This window comes from Harpia harpyja, chromosome 2 (genome assembly GCF_026419915.1).
Source record: "Harpia harpyja isolate bHarHar1 chromosome 2, bHarHar1 primary haplotype, whole genome shotgun sequence".
NCBI classification, from domain to species: Eukaryota; Metazoa; Chordata; class Aves; order Accipitriformes; family Accipitridae; genus Harpia; species Harpia harpyja.
Window position 1 is genome coordinate 513,200 of NC_068941.1, and position 14,496 is coordinate 527,695.

The 14,496-nt window shown below is 41.3% G+C and overlaps 1 protein-coding gene across 2 annotated transcripts in view; it reads left to right on the top strand.

The window, feature by feature from the left end:
- Positions 1 to 14,496, top strand: part of ANTXR2 (ANTXR cell adhesion molecule 2) — a 120,362-nt gene that overhangs the window by 15,243 nt on the left and 90,623 nt on the right. The window lies entirely within an intron of this gene.

Below are 14,496 nucleotides of genomic sequence, written 5' to 3' on the forward strand. Positions count from 1 at the left end.
ACTGACCTGCAGATTGGACCCTTCCAAGGAGTCAGGTTTCTCCAGTCTTCTTGCTCTTTGAGGCAGCAGCAGGGGTACGATCGCTTGAGATTTCTGAAGAGCTCAGCTTGAGGAGTCTGTAATTCAAACACACGGAAGATTGGCATAACCTGTAGGTTGTCCTGTTATCCCCCATTCTCAGCCGAGGTATTTTTGGGCAGTCTCTGGCTAGTAGCAGTGTCAGTCTGCATCTTTTATACCTCCCAGGAGCTTCCAGGCACCTTCACTTTTTTGTGGACAGAGCGAGGGACGATCTGGCAGGTGGTCTTTGCACAAGCCTCAATCCAGCTTCTTCTGGCACTTGTGAAAAACCCGAATGTAAAACTCCCAGATTTGTGCCTATCATAGCTGTACAGCAAGAACAGACTTACGTAATGGCAGCACCTTGTTTTAAGATAACAGCTTAGCGCTGACAGGGACTGTACAGAAAAAGCAAACTTTAAGTACACTGTTCTACAGCTTGAATGCATTGTCTGCTCCTTTAAGTTGTGACTGAATTCCTGAATTGTTTAAGATTTTATTTAACAGACCAGAGCTGGAATAGACATTTCAATGCTTGGCTTATTGCATATTTCTGTCCATAAAAAGACTCTTATGTTGTGGCTGTCGGGGCAGTGGAAGATGTTTTTGCTGATAAATAAAGGAGCATGAGGCGGCCTTTCTGATAGGAAACATACCAACTGACTTCAGTCTTACCTGCATCAGTCTCATTTGTTGAGATAAAGGATCAAACAAAACCAGTTAGTACTAGTGATTTGATAGCTCCTCAGAGCTTTTAGAGGCTTGAATATTGTTTACAGCTTTCTGAGAAGCACTGAATCTAACTGGAGTTTCATTTAGCTGTCAAGACATTTGAAACTCCCCTTCTCTCTTCTCTAATAAGCACATTAAATGTATTTGTCGAAAGGAGCAGGAGAACGATACCCTGCCAGCATCCCTGTTTTATCGCAGAGCGTGGATGAAAGTATCCGTAGATAGGGTTTTTGGTGGTGGTGTTGTGTTCTGTTTTTTGTGTGTGTGCGTGCTTTTTTTTAAATGCACGCGTGGTGGCTACATTAACGTGATCTTTTGGTATGCTGTAATTATAACTCAATTTTCTTTGAGGGGGTTTTGACTGATAGTGCCAATGAATTCTCATTGCATTATGAAATTGATAAGCAGATCTAATTGAACATGAAATAGTCACAGTTTTCCTTTTTATTTGCAATTATAAATCCATTTCAGTTTGCAAGTTAGCTAGAGAATGCAGGCTCAAAGAGACACTCTGTCGTAAAAGGGAAAGCTAATTTCAAAACAGATGAAAAAGAAATGCCCATGTCACAAACATGCAGAAGTATTGCTTAAAGTGTGGTATCAAAGGTGCAGTTGTGAAACCCTCCATGAACATTGTTGAACGCTTCTTATTTAGAAAAAAATACACTGTTTACAGAAATGGTAGCGACCCAGCAATTAAACCCTCAAGCAAAACTACAACACAAACCCATTCAGTAGGAATGATGGGAAGAGCTGCTTAAAGCTTCTAATACATTTGTCTCTACCGACTCAGCTGCAAAATTTTTTGGCTGCTACGTTGTTATACTTGTATCCAATTCCAGGAGAGCTGAGCAGTTAATCTTCATGTGTCAATGGAAAAAAAAGCGATGAGCTTCATGATAGAATATCTGTGAGAACCTGCTTCTGCCGTTGTTGGAAGCCCAAGCAATTATTCCAATTTATTTTCTTTAGACTGATACACAAAATGTGTTTAATTGTGGCCAGGGATTAACATTCAAGACAGTTGAGATTAGCATTTAGAGAAAACCTAGCTCAGATGTTGAAAAGCTTGCATTGTGTTTTGACCGCCACCTTAGTTCAGATAAAATCACAGTGAAGTGAGTAAGGATTTAAGCATCACCGTGCTGTGTTGTGTTTCTGTTGAATAACATCAACTAATGATTCAAAACTCTGTGCAGACTTCTGTGAAGAGGCAACCGTTTTGTGAAGTTTTCAGCTCTTCTGGCATTGCTAATACCTAACTTTACAAAGCAGTAACTAAACAGCGTTGTCAGGGTAAATAAATCTAAGCAAAAGTCTAGAGCTTAAAAGAAAAATGCTGAAGGCAAGTTATTATGCTATCAGGAACAGTACTGATGTAGTTTGGCTGATAGTTACATGGAGCGTGGCCTCCCGAGTAAGCCATAGCAGTGTGAGCTGTAAGGGTTTGCAAGTGCGCAATTTGTATCACCATGTGACAGTTCAGTACTACAGAAGAAAGTGAAACCCATTCTTCTTTGCCTTCCTTTCCTATATATGATTTATGCTGTTGTTTGTTGTTTTTTTTTTTTTTTACCCATTTGCTAAAGAACCATTTGGGAATGTATCATTTACATTGTTAGATCTGAGTCTGTCTGTCATAACCAAGATAGCACCTTCCTACCTGGCTTCGGGGGGACTGTTGGTGAGGCTGCACATCTCTTGATACAGGGGTGCTGGGCTGTAAGCAAGCAGTCTGTAAGCAAGCTAACTCAAGAGTGCCCCACTTGCATCTGACCAGATACGGTCCTGAACCAGCACTTTGATCGGGAGAAACTGTGGAGACTTTGTGCTCATTCAATAGCTCAGTCAGACTCACAATTTGGCTAAGGGGTCAGTTTTTGCAAGGTGACTAGAGACTGTGGGGCTGACAGCCTTGAGAAGGTTGGATAGTATCTCAGGTGTCAGGTAAACTCTTCTTTGTAACGCAAAAAAGCAGTACTGGAATCCCTGTCGAGGAGGGGAGCAGAAAACGTTTGTATTCATAGAAGCAGGAAAAGTGGCCGTTCTGAACACTGCTCATTTTAGCTGTTTGATCACTTATGAAACGATGAATGGAGGAATAATGAGAAGCAGCAATTACATTAAGGAGCTGGGAGCCAAGGTGCTGCTACCACTTGAATCAAACACAGAGTCTTTAGACAAGACACTATCTTTCATGAGGCTGACGTTTCTGTAATGCTCCCGTAACATTCTGCTGTAAATCAGTATGATGTTTTATTTGCAATTTTGCCTGCAATTTTTTTTTCATGGTTTGCCTACTTTCATGGCATGTTTCTGTGTCTGTGGTTTGCACAACTTAGCAAATCTGAATTGCTTTTGTGCGCCACGTTCTGAAAAACAATTCCAATGAAAGACCCCTGCTTCCCCTTTCGCTTAAGCAAACACAAGTCCTGCTGATTTGTGAGTGAAACTTGTCTGGTTGTCTCTGCAGGCAGAATTGGACAAGGCTTGTGCCTTCAAAAGTTACATTAATGGAACTCGCTTTAGTAACATGATTAGAGCGTGTGACAGTTCTAAGTAGACTTAAACACGTTTTTATACTAAAGTGAGTTGGCAGCACTTAATACAGGAAGTTAAACTATATTTTGTACTTAGGAAACCTTGCAGAAAATTATCAGATAAGACTACAGGAACTGATACATGCAGAACTTAAGAGGAAGTAGTCAGTTTAAAAAAAGTTCAGTCCAGAATTGTTTTGTCTTTACGTGTCACAAAATTTCTTAAGAATTCTACCTGAGAAGGATTACAAATAGAATCATTAAGCTCTCTTTTTGCTTGCTCATTTTGTAGGCGCTCAATTCTGAATTGTTCATTTTATGTGGGAAAACCACCCTTAAACATAGTGGACAAAAAAAATTCATGGAGACATGCAAGCTGAGCCGTTGCATCACCTAAAACATTTTTAACTGAAGCTAAATTGTCTCCAAGTTGGCTGCGCCCCTCAGGGAAAAACCCTCATCCTTAGCATAAACTTTTGAGTTTGTCCAAGAAAAGTTGCAAATTTATAGATAATATTGCAACAAAATAATAGACTCGGTAAGTCCTGAACGTCAGTATGGACAGCCCCCCTACAGCTGTACCTTGACTACTGCGTTCAGCTCGGCAGATCTCACTGCGGGAATGGTATTAACAAACCCTGGAAGAAAGTTAGCTAACAGTGTAACTGTGAGGGGAGAGGGACAGCATGGCAGGAAGGAATGATTCTTGGAAGAACAAAGCAATACATACATCAGAAGTTCTTTTCTTAGGTGGAGCTTTTTTTGTGAAAATGCTGGCACTGAAATGAGTAGCACCACTTGCTACGTGGTACCTTACCCCAGATGATGAGATTTCTCAACATCTACTCGAGTATCCATTCCTCGGTGAAAGGGTAACCTGTGGGAGAGGAAACCTCAGTGTTTGTAGGATGTAAACTCCAGGGCTGAAGTGGAGTTAACTTAGAACCATCAAATGAGTGTTCCTAGGAAGAGTAAAATTGAACAAAGGATTAAATGCATCGAGGGTCCTTAAAAAGCAAAATAATATTCGTAACATACCCAGTGGCAGACTCTTGCTAAAGCGGTACAAGCAGGTAGTGCTATAAAAATCTCACTGCCTAATTGTAAAAATTCTTTGCAGTAATACTCTTGTCGATGATACAGGGAAATCTGCTCCGCTTGTGAGAACAGTCAGCAAAATCCCTCTAGCTTTCAGATTCATTTGAGCAACAGTGAAGGATATCTATTGAATATCCAGGGGGGTTCCACGTCAGTTAAGTGGTTCCTCTATCAATCACTGTGCATGACACTGCATTCCTACCTTTTAAGTTACTTGGGTTGGTGACAGCCAGATCAGCAGGGCCCAAAGGGAACCACTGTGCAAAACGCACGTGGCAGTGGCACATTCAATAGCTCTCAGTGCTTGACTAGTCACTTCTCATCTTCAATGTGGTGACATTCAGTGTCATTGTCACTCGTACCCCAATGCCTCAGCAGAGAAAGGGGCCACTCAGGCTGCTGACAAGAGTTGGTGAAAAGCAGACCTGTACCTGTGTGCCTTACAGTCTAACAAAAAAAAAAATCAGCAGGGGAAGAGAGGCACGGGGAGACAGGCACAGGGAGAGAGGTAAGCGGTCCACGTTGGACAGTGAGTTGGTGCCGGAGGGGCGAAAAGAACGAAGTCTAGCAAGTAATAGCCAGTTATGTTGAGGTAGGCAAAAGCTGTTTCATGCGAAGAACAATTTTAGCCTTTAGGTTTTTAAAACTTATTGCAGTGACTTTACAAAAATGTGCCCCAGCCTCTCTCTGTCAATCTGATGCCTTCTGCGCTAGATATGCTATCAGCAGCACTTCCTCGGCCTGACCTGGCTTTTGCACTGGGGTGATAGTGAATTGTTAAACTCGTATGAGTCAATCAACATCTCCCACTGTTAGCTGCTGTAAGGCAACAAGACAGGTCAGCAGAGTTCATATTTATGGAGAATGGGAAACTTAACAACTGCAACCGTTAGTGCTCCAAGGTTAGATGTTCTGGTAAATACGCGGTATCTCTAATGTGAATGTTTACTGCGCCTCTTGTGTCTCAACTGTTTGTGTCTCAGCGGCCAAGTTATAGTAATCAGGGACTACCTTATTTTAAAGTAGTGGATACTAATGCCCTGAGCCAGCTCAGCTCACTAGAGCTGAAATTCCTCCCTAGTCTACCTTGCTTACAGTACGCTGAGTCTGCTCCCCGCTTTTTCCTTAAACCGTGACCCTCAACTGCAGATGAGGGGAGGAGGGTCAGCCAATTGACTGCATGCTGTTAAGATTTTTCAAAAGCAAAATCAGCTTAAACAGTTCATTATCAATTATACATCAACTTAATTGGATCATTTCCTGTAGGAACAAAATATGCTCAGTTTATGCACTGGGAATCCAGGAAGCAAACTATTAAACATTTAAAGGGGGGGGGGGGCAGAAATGCAACAAGTTATCATTAAAAGAATTATTCTGATTAAATCAGTCATCTTCTTTAATCCCCTTGGATGGTCTACTACTCAAGCTGCACTGGGTGCAAGGTTTAGAACTAACATTGGGCTATGTTTTCCATGCAATTGAGACCGAGTAGATAGTTTTGGGAATTACTGCATGTAGTTGTTAGAAGGAATCAACGGCCTGGAATTGAACGCTTTCTGCTCTACCCTTCACTGCTGTGCAGCCCTTAATTTGACATTCTCTGACATATTACAAACCATATAATGTTCTCCTGGAGAACAGAGAGCTTGATAAGCCAGCAACATAACTGACGTGGTTCCAGTTTGTGTGAGCATGCATGTGCCTTGTGATTTGGATTTGACTTGTCATCTATCCCTGCATGGCTATGAGTTCTGTTACATAAGGGATGCTGTAAAACTTGCTTAAGATGAAGCACTCACAAGTCCAAATGAAATACAGCGTTTCCTTAGCAGTAAGTTGATTTGAGCCAGTTTTTCCTTACTAATTAAAAAATAAAATAAAATAGCCCAAACAACTTTTTTCCTGTTATGGAAAGTAACAGTTTGTCTTGATTCTTATTTACACTACTTGATAAGTAACGGGTTTAGGGTTGGTTTTAGTAATTTGGGGCTAAAGGTTCTGATGCTCTTAAAATACACATCTCTCAGGACCCACAGTTGTGTCATCTACATTTGGTTTACTCAGTGACTGCAAATGAGGTGCTGCTTAGACGTTGTGTAATTAGAATATTCTCACTAACCTGACACTGCACCAGGCTTGTCTCTGATGGTTATTTTATGCAAGACCATATGGCTCAGGGATTTTTTTCATTTAGATAGGGGACAGGATAGCAACCTCCCCCCCCCCCCGCCTTTACCCTTGCTCTTTGTCTCCAGCATTGCTGAGCAGCGTCAGGAAGTAGGCTGAAATTGGCAGTGAGTTGTAGTTAAGAGCACAGATGTTTGGCAGCAGATAGAGCACAGATAGTTTGGCATTAGGTATTAACTGCTGTAGTTCCTTTGCCGCGGCTTTGTTGGAGAGAAGCATCAAAATGGTGTTTCCTGTGAAAGCAGGTGTTTCATTCCAAGTTATCTTGAATTGATTGTCTTCCATCTAGTGTGAGGTGGCCCTGTTGCCTCATTGCTTTCCGCACAGATGAGTGCGGGGAAAAAAATGGGAAGTCACAGGGCTTGCTGTAACACAGTAGGGACACATGATGTGGGACTGAGCCATAGATATAATATGAAATTTCATTTTGCCTATGGATCCCATGTTTTGGGGCTGTTTTTTTTTATAATACTCTTTTTTCACTAAGCACATATTATAATGACATGGACCTTGTGACACTCACTGAAAGAATAGAAAATTTCACTTCAGAAACAAGTAATTAACTTCGGGCAGTTTAAACATTAGTTGGTATATGGAGAAGCTGGCCTAGAGCCTAAGGTGTGCTGTGAAGGTGCTTCTAACTTAAAGATCCCGAGTATGATTAAGGTTACTCCAGTGTAATTAGTGAAATCAAGGGCTCTACTTAGATTCATTTTCTCTTGTAACCTACTCCAGGTTTTTATCTTTAAAGTCTGACTCCACCACAGTAGAAGGGGGCACAACTCCTACTCAGGTAAAAAAAGCAGTAACTCACGAATAAGAGAAACCTGTAATGATACCGGCATAAATACAGCCTAAGTTTTTCACCACCCTGATTTCACACATGTTCACTTCTACATGCTGTAAAGTTCAGTGAATTCAGTATGAAAAATACTGATCTACGGACAGTCAGCATTTCATTCTCTAGAACAAAAATAGCAAATGAGTCCATTAAACCAATTAAACACCTCCTGCTTCACTTCCATTTCCTTTTTACTGCCTCAGCAAGAGTGGAAAATAAAAAGTTTTAACTTACGAGAAAAAAAAAAAAAAAGCTGCCAAGAGTACTTCTAAATGACTCATAGAAAAATAAAAACACATGGAAACATGGGTTAAGCCCAGTCCTAATTCAGCCAATCAGCACAAATGAAGCAAAATGATTTTAGGATCTAAAGTAAGCACCTGTGTAAACTCAGTTTTGATAGGTTCTGCTTGACTCACTCTGGCCAGAGAGGCTGCTAGCCCAACCTAGCTCGAAATGACTAAACCAAACAATAGTACAAAACAGTTTTCGTGACGCATTCTTCAGAGGAGCTTTGCAGCTCCGAACTGGGATGAAGCTCAAGAGGATACTAACTTACCAGAGAAGGGACTAACTCAAGAGCCTTGTTCCACAAGCTCAGGCTCACACAGCTCCAACCCAGAGTTTCTAGACTCCACTGACGCAGGCTGCTATGCCTACCACTTAAATAGCTGCTCCCCAAGCCCCAGTTGTACAGGTGTGTGGCATTCCCTGATCAGCTCTTAGTGGGAGCCAAAAGGTGTAGGCAATCCCTAATCAGGAAACAGCCCACAGAACTCGAGTATTACAGCTGACAATCAAAAGAGCCTTTGTCTATGTGCACAGATCCAACTGAGACTAGTAATGCTAAAGGTAGTTTTGAATGCTCGTACATTATCAGAGCCCTCTCAGACGCTGTTTTGTGAGTTAGCTGTAGTGTGTGCCATCTTCCCTTTCTGCTACCCTTCTTTCAGTACATTTTATTGAATTAAGTATCTGTATTTTGCAGTAGCAATTACAAGGTTGTAGGTTTTCCACTGTATCTTGATCGCGGGTGGAAGTAAAGGAGATGCAGCTCTTGGCGATGCAGGTTTCACGGTTAACTGAGAGACACGCTTGGCACAGTATGTGAGGAAAAGCACATCCTCTTTGCACATCACACTATGTACATAGCTTCTCCAGTTTTAATTATGTTTGCAGTTTACCATATTTCCTCGATCTGCTTTCCTCATGGTTGGTTATATTTTGCTCACTAGGTGTTGTGTTTATAACATCACTAGAGAAAATGATGAATCCCACATTTGGAAGGGAGCGAGGAAAGAAAAGAAGGCGGAAGTCTCCACAGAAAAGCCACTGTCTTGAGTTTGCTGTTAGACTAGCATTTAAGTTTTTTTTTTTTTAGTGTTGTTTTGCCATCTTTCTGAATTGCGCAGCGCACATTTTGCAGTGAGTGTACGCGTGACTGGCTGGTGGCGTATCAATAGGCAGTGCTTCGGTTGCAAGCTCAGAGTGCAATGAGCAGGAGCTAATACTGCTGTAAATATATTTTTGCACACGGACTGTGAAAGTGATTATATTGCACTGTCAGCACGTTTTGCACGTCTTGCCATACCCGAGTACAGCAAAGAAGATTATTTTTTAAAGGCGAACATTTTTTTCCTCTTTCAAACTTGGTTCTGGAAATAGCAAGTTAGATGCATTTGTTTTATTACAGTACATACACTTTTGTTCACGGAACCATATTGTCTTCCCCTGTAAAGAGTCAAGCCAGCCTGGTTTGGGATCGGTTTCCAGTGAGCAACGATGTAAACAAAGAGGTGCGTGTTTAAAATGGAACTGTAGGGAGCAAAGGCCACCGGTGACTCTGGAAATCCTTAGTTGTTCCAAACTATTAACATGCCAAGTCTGATCAAAATGTGTCAAGGAGCTTTCGTCTTCCAGCAGTTCACGGTTATACTAATCTTTAGCAGGAAGCCAACACCTTGCACATCCATATATCATTTCCTAGTTTCAGAACAGCAGACTTAAAAATTTTTATGGCGGTTCAATAAAGAATCCAGCTGTGCCGACGACCTGCCCGAAATCCTGAACTCAGCGTACAGTTCCGGGGAGGAATAGATGCCGTGTGAGTTGTGATTTATGGTGCTGACTGCTGCCAAAAACTTTTGAACTGCATACTGGGGCTAAGCAAAATCGAATGGTGCTGTGAAATAAATTGACACTTAGCGTATTTTGTTAATTGTTCATGTACAGTTGGGTTGCTCGTGGCTCGTTAGTACTGTATTGTTCTCACAATTTCTTGGAACATGAAATTCATTAAAGTGCTGGAAGGGAAAGTTGTTTTAGCCTGCATGTAACACTGTACCACATGGTACAGCTCTGTTCCACAGTATGTTCCGAGTGTATGGTAGTCAAAATACTTAAAAAGCTGCAGGAGCCACACTGCTTTACTGTTTAAATTCCGAGAACTTCTGAGAGACAGTAGCAAGGGTGAAAAGTGAGTCACAGCAGAGCTAGGCCCAGTCTGTGACAAGTTAAAGAGGTACTGGAAGATGCAGAAGGCACGTTTTCTATTGGAAGAAGTGTTCGCATAAAGCAGGGGCGAGATCTATGACAAGGCAAAATTTATGAACAGAGGTGGAGTTGGCAAAGACTGTAAGCGCTAGTGAGCCTTATGTCATCTTGTTGTTTGGCTGCCTTTTTGCAATTTATTGCAGGGACATCTGCCTTTTCTATGCTAATGGAGTTATTGGCGTAGGTATATTGTTTGTGCAGCTTAAATCTAACAAATCATGATTCTGTTTTTCAATTCAGACACGTACAGGTCAGAAACTGACAATGTTTCTGTAAAACATCTCTAATTGAATTAAATGTTTTATTGACAACAAAAATGCTAAACCTCTTATTTAGGAAGCGGGCTGTGAAGTTTATGTGAGCCTTCGGGAACCTTCTAGTGGGAAGTGCATAGAAATCCATGCCACTGATAAGGATTGATACGGATTTTAAGTACCGATGAACAATCAGGTTGTTCAGAAGAAGATTCTCTAGGTAAAAGTGGTCCCAAACTTTATCAACTTTATAAAGTGGATGGACTTTGTACAAGTGTTTTAAGAAAAATTTACATGTGTACTTGTTTGTGCCTGGGGAGGATTAACATTATATTGAACACAAAACTGTTGGTGGCTTGTTAGCCTCTGAAATAGCTTGAGAGATGGAGATAGGTGACAAACAGACAATGTAGGACTTAAAGAGAAAATTTGAATGCTAGTTAGCTGGTTCAGGAGCTAAACATTTCTGGTTCTGGTTGCTGCATGCTTTGCTGCTGTCAGTGAGCTGATAGAAGGCGTTTGACAGTAAGAGTTGAATACACGGGGACTCCTCTAAAGGGACAGAGCCTCGAGAGCTGTGTGCATGCCAGATTCTACAGGACTGTTGTGGAAGGAAGCTGAGTCTAATTTTCTGTATGGGACATCAAAGCCTTGATCCAGCAAGGGACATCTTTAACTGTAAGCTAGGATCTCATCCCGCTCTACTGAACAGAATATTAATATGCTTAAAGTTACACATGCAGATAAGGAATGCAATAGCTGGCTCACAGACAGAACTGGGCAGTCCCGCAGCTGATTTACGAGTGACCTATTCAGAAAAGAAAAGCTTGTTTGGCCAGATAGAATCCGAGCTTATGTTAGTGAGTTTACGTCAAGGGTGAATTTGCTTTTGAGTGCCCGTGGGATAACTCAGATACCTTTATTCTGATAACTTCTGCTCTCAGAAGTATTCTGAAATGATTCACTTGTATTACTGAGAAATGCTATGGAAACCGTACAGTGTGCATTCACTTAATGGCCATAAGATGTGATTTCACTGAAAGCCTTAGACGCTCCTCTGCCTTCGGCCAACCCTCAGAAGCCGTGCTGGGCGGTGTTTCCAGTACTGAGCATAAGCTGCGTTCATGCCACTTGTTATTGAGGTAGCTGTTGTAGTAACTCTTCACAGAAAACAGCATAACAACATTTTTTTAATCTTAGATGCTCAGCAGCTGCTGCTGCTGCAATATGGCAGTGACGTAACACATCCTGTATGTAGAGGAGCCACAGAATAGGGTTCCCTCAGCAGTACGTTGTTCTGTTCTTGTGGAACAAGAGGATGTTTCGGGCCTGAATTTCATGTCTCATTTTCTTCAAGTACAACAGACTGACTACCTTGGAAGAGCAGAACTCTACTGCCTTCCCTTTTCCAGCAGCCACACATGCTTCCTAACAAGTGTTAAAATGGCAAGCTCAGAGCCGTGTTTTTGATGTGATCCTCTGCACTTTGGTTAGCATTTGTGTGTTTCCAGCTTTAACCAGTTCCACATAGGACAGTTCTGTCTCAGACTTGGAAGAACCACTCTGTAGTTCCTCCACACTTCTCCATTTCTGAAGCTGTAAGACAACAGGACACAGGCTGACATGCTTCAACTCTGGTTTTGCACTTTGGTTTGTGGGGAAATGTTGCTTTCTGGGACAGCTAGCATTCAGGGAGGAAAGCGTTTGCAAGCCCGGGAAAAGAGAGCCCTATATTTGGTGTGGAGCTCTGGAAATGAAATGGATGACATCAACTCTCTGCATCTCTCCCTGTATGCTGTTCAACTAAGGCAATTTATAGTCTTACTGGATTTTTTTTTTTTATGTCAGCATAGTGTTTATCTTATCCAAGGATGGCCTTATATAGCGATTATTTCAACTTGTAGTAATTATTTCAACTTTCCTTGTGGGCATTAGGTTTCTAAATAATGAATTTGCAATGCCAGATCATTCTCTTTGATTATCCTCAACAGGGAAAGAGGGGGCATAGTACAGATTTTTGTAGAGTTCATATTGATCTTGCTGACTTTGCGGCCTAGGTTTCCACAGCAAGATAGTTTCCACAGCAGAAGAAGCGGCAAGCATACTAGGTTTCAGCTGGGCGTGAAAGCTGCCACGCACTGCGCATAAGCCCAGTGCTTACCCCTTTCAACTGTATGGTAATGCACCAACATCCTGAAAAGGGGAACTTTGACAATTAAGATGCATCTTGGAAAATCCCTCATCAGCTGTCGCTGAAAGGTCATTCCACACGGTACTAGGAAGGGTGAAACTGGAACAGCCCTGATCTAGAGATATGAAGGCATATTAAGTAATGAACATGGATCATAAGGCAAGATGAGTAAGATGCCTTCACATCATTCCTCCTAAAGAAGAGAGACAAGCCTTTTATTGGAGTGCACCTGGAGGGAACAGCTTGCATGGAAAGAGTGAGAAAAAGATTAAAACAGATAGAAAAGAGCGTGAGCCAGAGCAAGAAAAGGGTAAAGAAAGGCCACAAGTTTCTATACATCCTTTTAAGATGCAAAAATATGTTCTCCTCTCCCGCATGTGAAAGAACAAGCGGTGACTGCTGTCTTTGAAAACATTTTCAGGTTTTCTATTGCGACAGCTAAATGCTAGTTACCATAGCCTTGTGAGCCCAACCATTCAAACTGATTGTGCTTGGGACATCTAATGAGATTCGACCCTTTGCAAGATTGCTCTGATTTTTACTTAATTGATGGAAAATTCGGTTCTGCATCTTGTTTCAATGTTGCTTGGAGAGAGTGTTGAGAAGAACCCAGAATTTAAAAGGTTGAGCAAAGAGCTATCTATATGCTTTTAGGTTGGTTCCACCTGATTCCAGTCAATTCTTTACAAGGTTTCTTTTATTTCTGCGTCTTAACGTTACTTGATGATTGTTGTTGAAGGGAAGGAGGATTGTCAGGGGCAAGGCAGATTTCTACACCATTATCCTTTTTTTTTTTTTTAAAGCATGGGCTATCAAGAAGCTTTTTGAGGGATGGAAAAGAACTAGTTAAACTTACAAAAACAAGTTTTGGTATTTTCACACAGGTTTTTTTTCCCTAGTGTAATCTTTGTTTGGGTGAAAATGACAGTCTTAGGCCACCACACTTGCAAAGAGTCTGAGGATCTTTGAACAGTACAGCTTTCTCAAGCCAAGTAAAGATCGGCAATAATTAAAATGATGAAAAATTAGTGTCAAAGGAATTGTTTATTTCTAGGAACAGTATTAAACCCCAGTATTTTCCTGCTTTACGTCAGGAGCAGCACATCTACATGTATAAATATGAATTCCGTGCTGCCATGCAGGAAGTCAGTGTATCCTGAACCCTATATTGAAACTGTATTTTGTTCACGGATTGTGATCATTTAACCTAGGCCATATTTTACCTCAGATGGGGTTGGTTCCTCCTCCCCAGTTTATTCTTAAATCCAAAAGGCGTTAAGCATGTCCAGATACGTTCTTTTCCTGTTTTATATTGCATTTGGAAACACAGTGTTAGAAAAATCACTATCAGTTACAGTGCAATTGCAGAAGTACTACTTTCCAAGAACAGACAGGTTACGTCCATCATTGTCTTCCCCTCTCCCTGCCTCCCCAATCCATATTGTGGCCCTGCTTAATCAGACAGTGGGCAAATGGGGTCAGGATAGGTGTTGAAAAGTTCCTCCCTGTCTATATAGCGCTGCTCTAAAAAAAGTTAATGAATTCAGTGGGCTTTGATACTGCCAACTGTTAGATCTGTACTTCGTATTAAAGCAAGTCTGTAGTCTCATTAACTTAAACTGGATTATTCATCTCACTCAGTCTCTTCAGAAGGAAGAAAAAACAGAACATGTTTTACAGTAAATGAATAAAATGCTTTACTGTTTATGCACAAAACATTCCCCCCCAATAAACTAAGCAACACTTCCTCTTTCTACACTGAAATAGGAATCAAAAAGCTGAGTCCTTTTTTGGAATTGACATGACATCCTCAGCTAATATAAACTGGTCAACTTGCACTGAACTTCAAGCTACATTCTTTCCAAAGATCTCTATTGCTATGTCTCATCCAAATGTATGCGCCTGCAAGGTCTCTAATTTTTTAAATACTACTTAGTGTTTATGAATGGGTTTTGAAGCACTAAAAAGTTAGTTTGTGCACAACAGTTTGTGTGGAGACAGGTGATGTGGACAGTGTTAAATGAGGCCAGCTATTCTTTT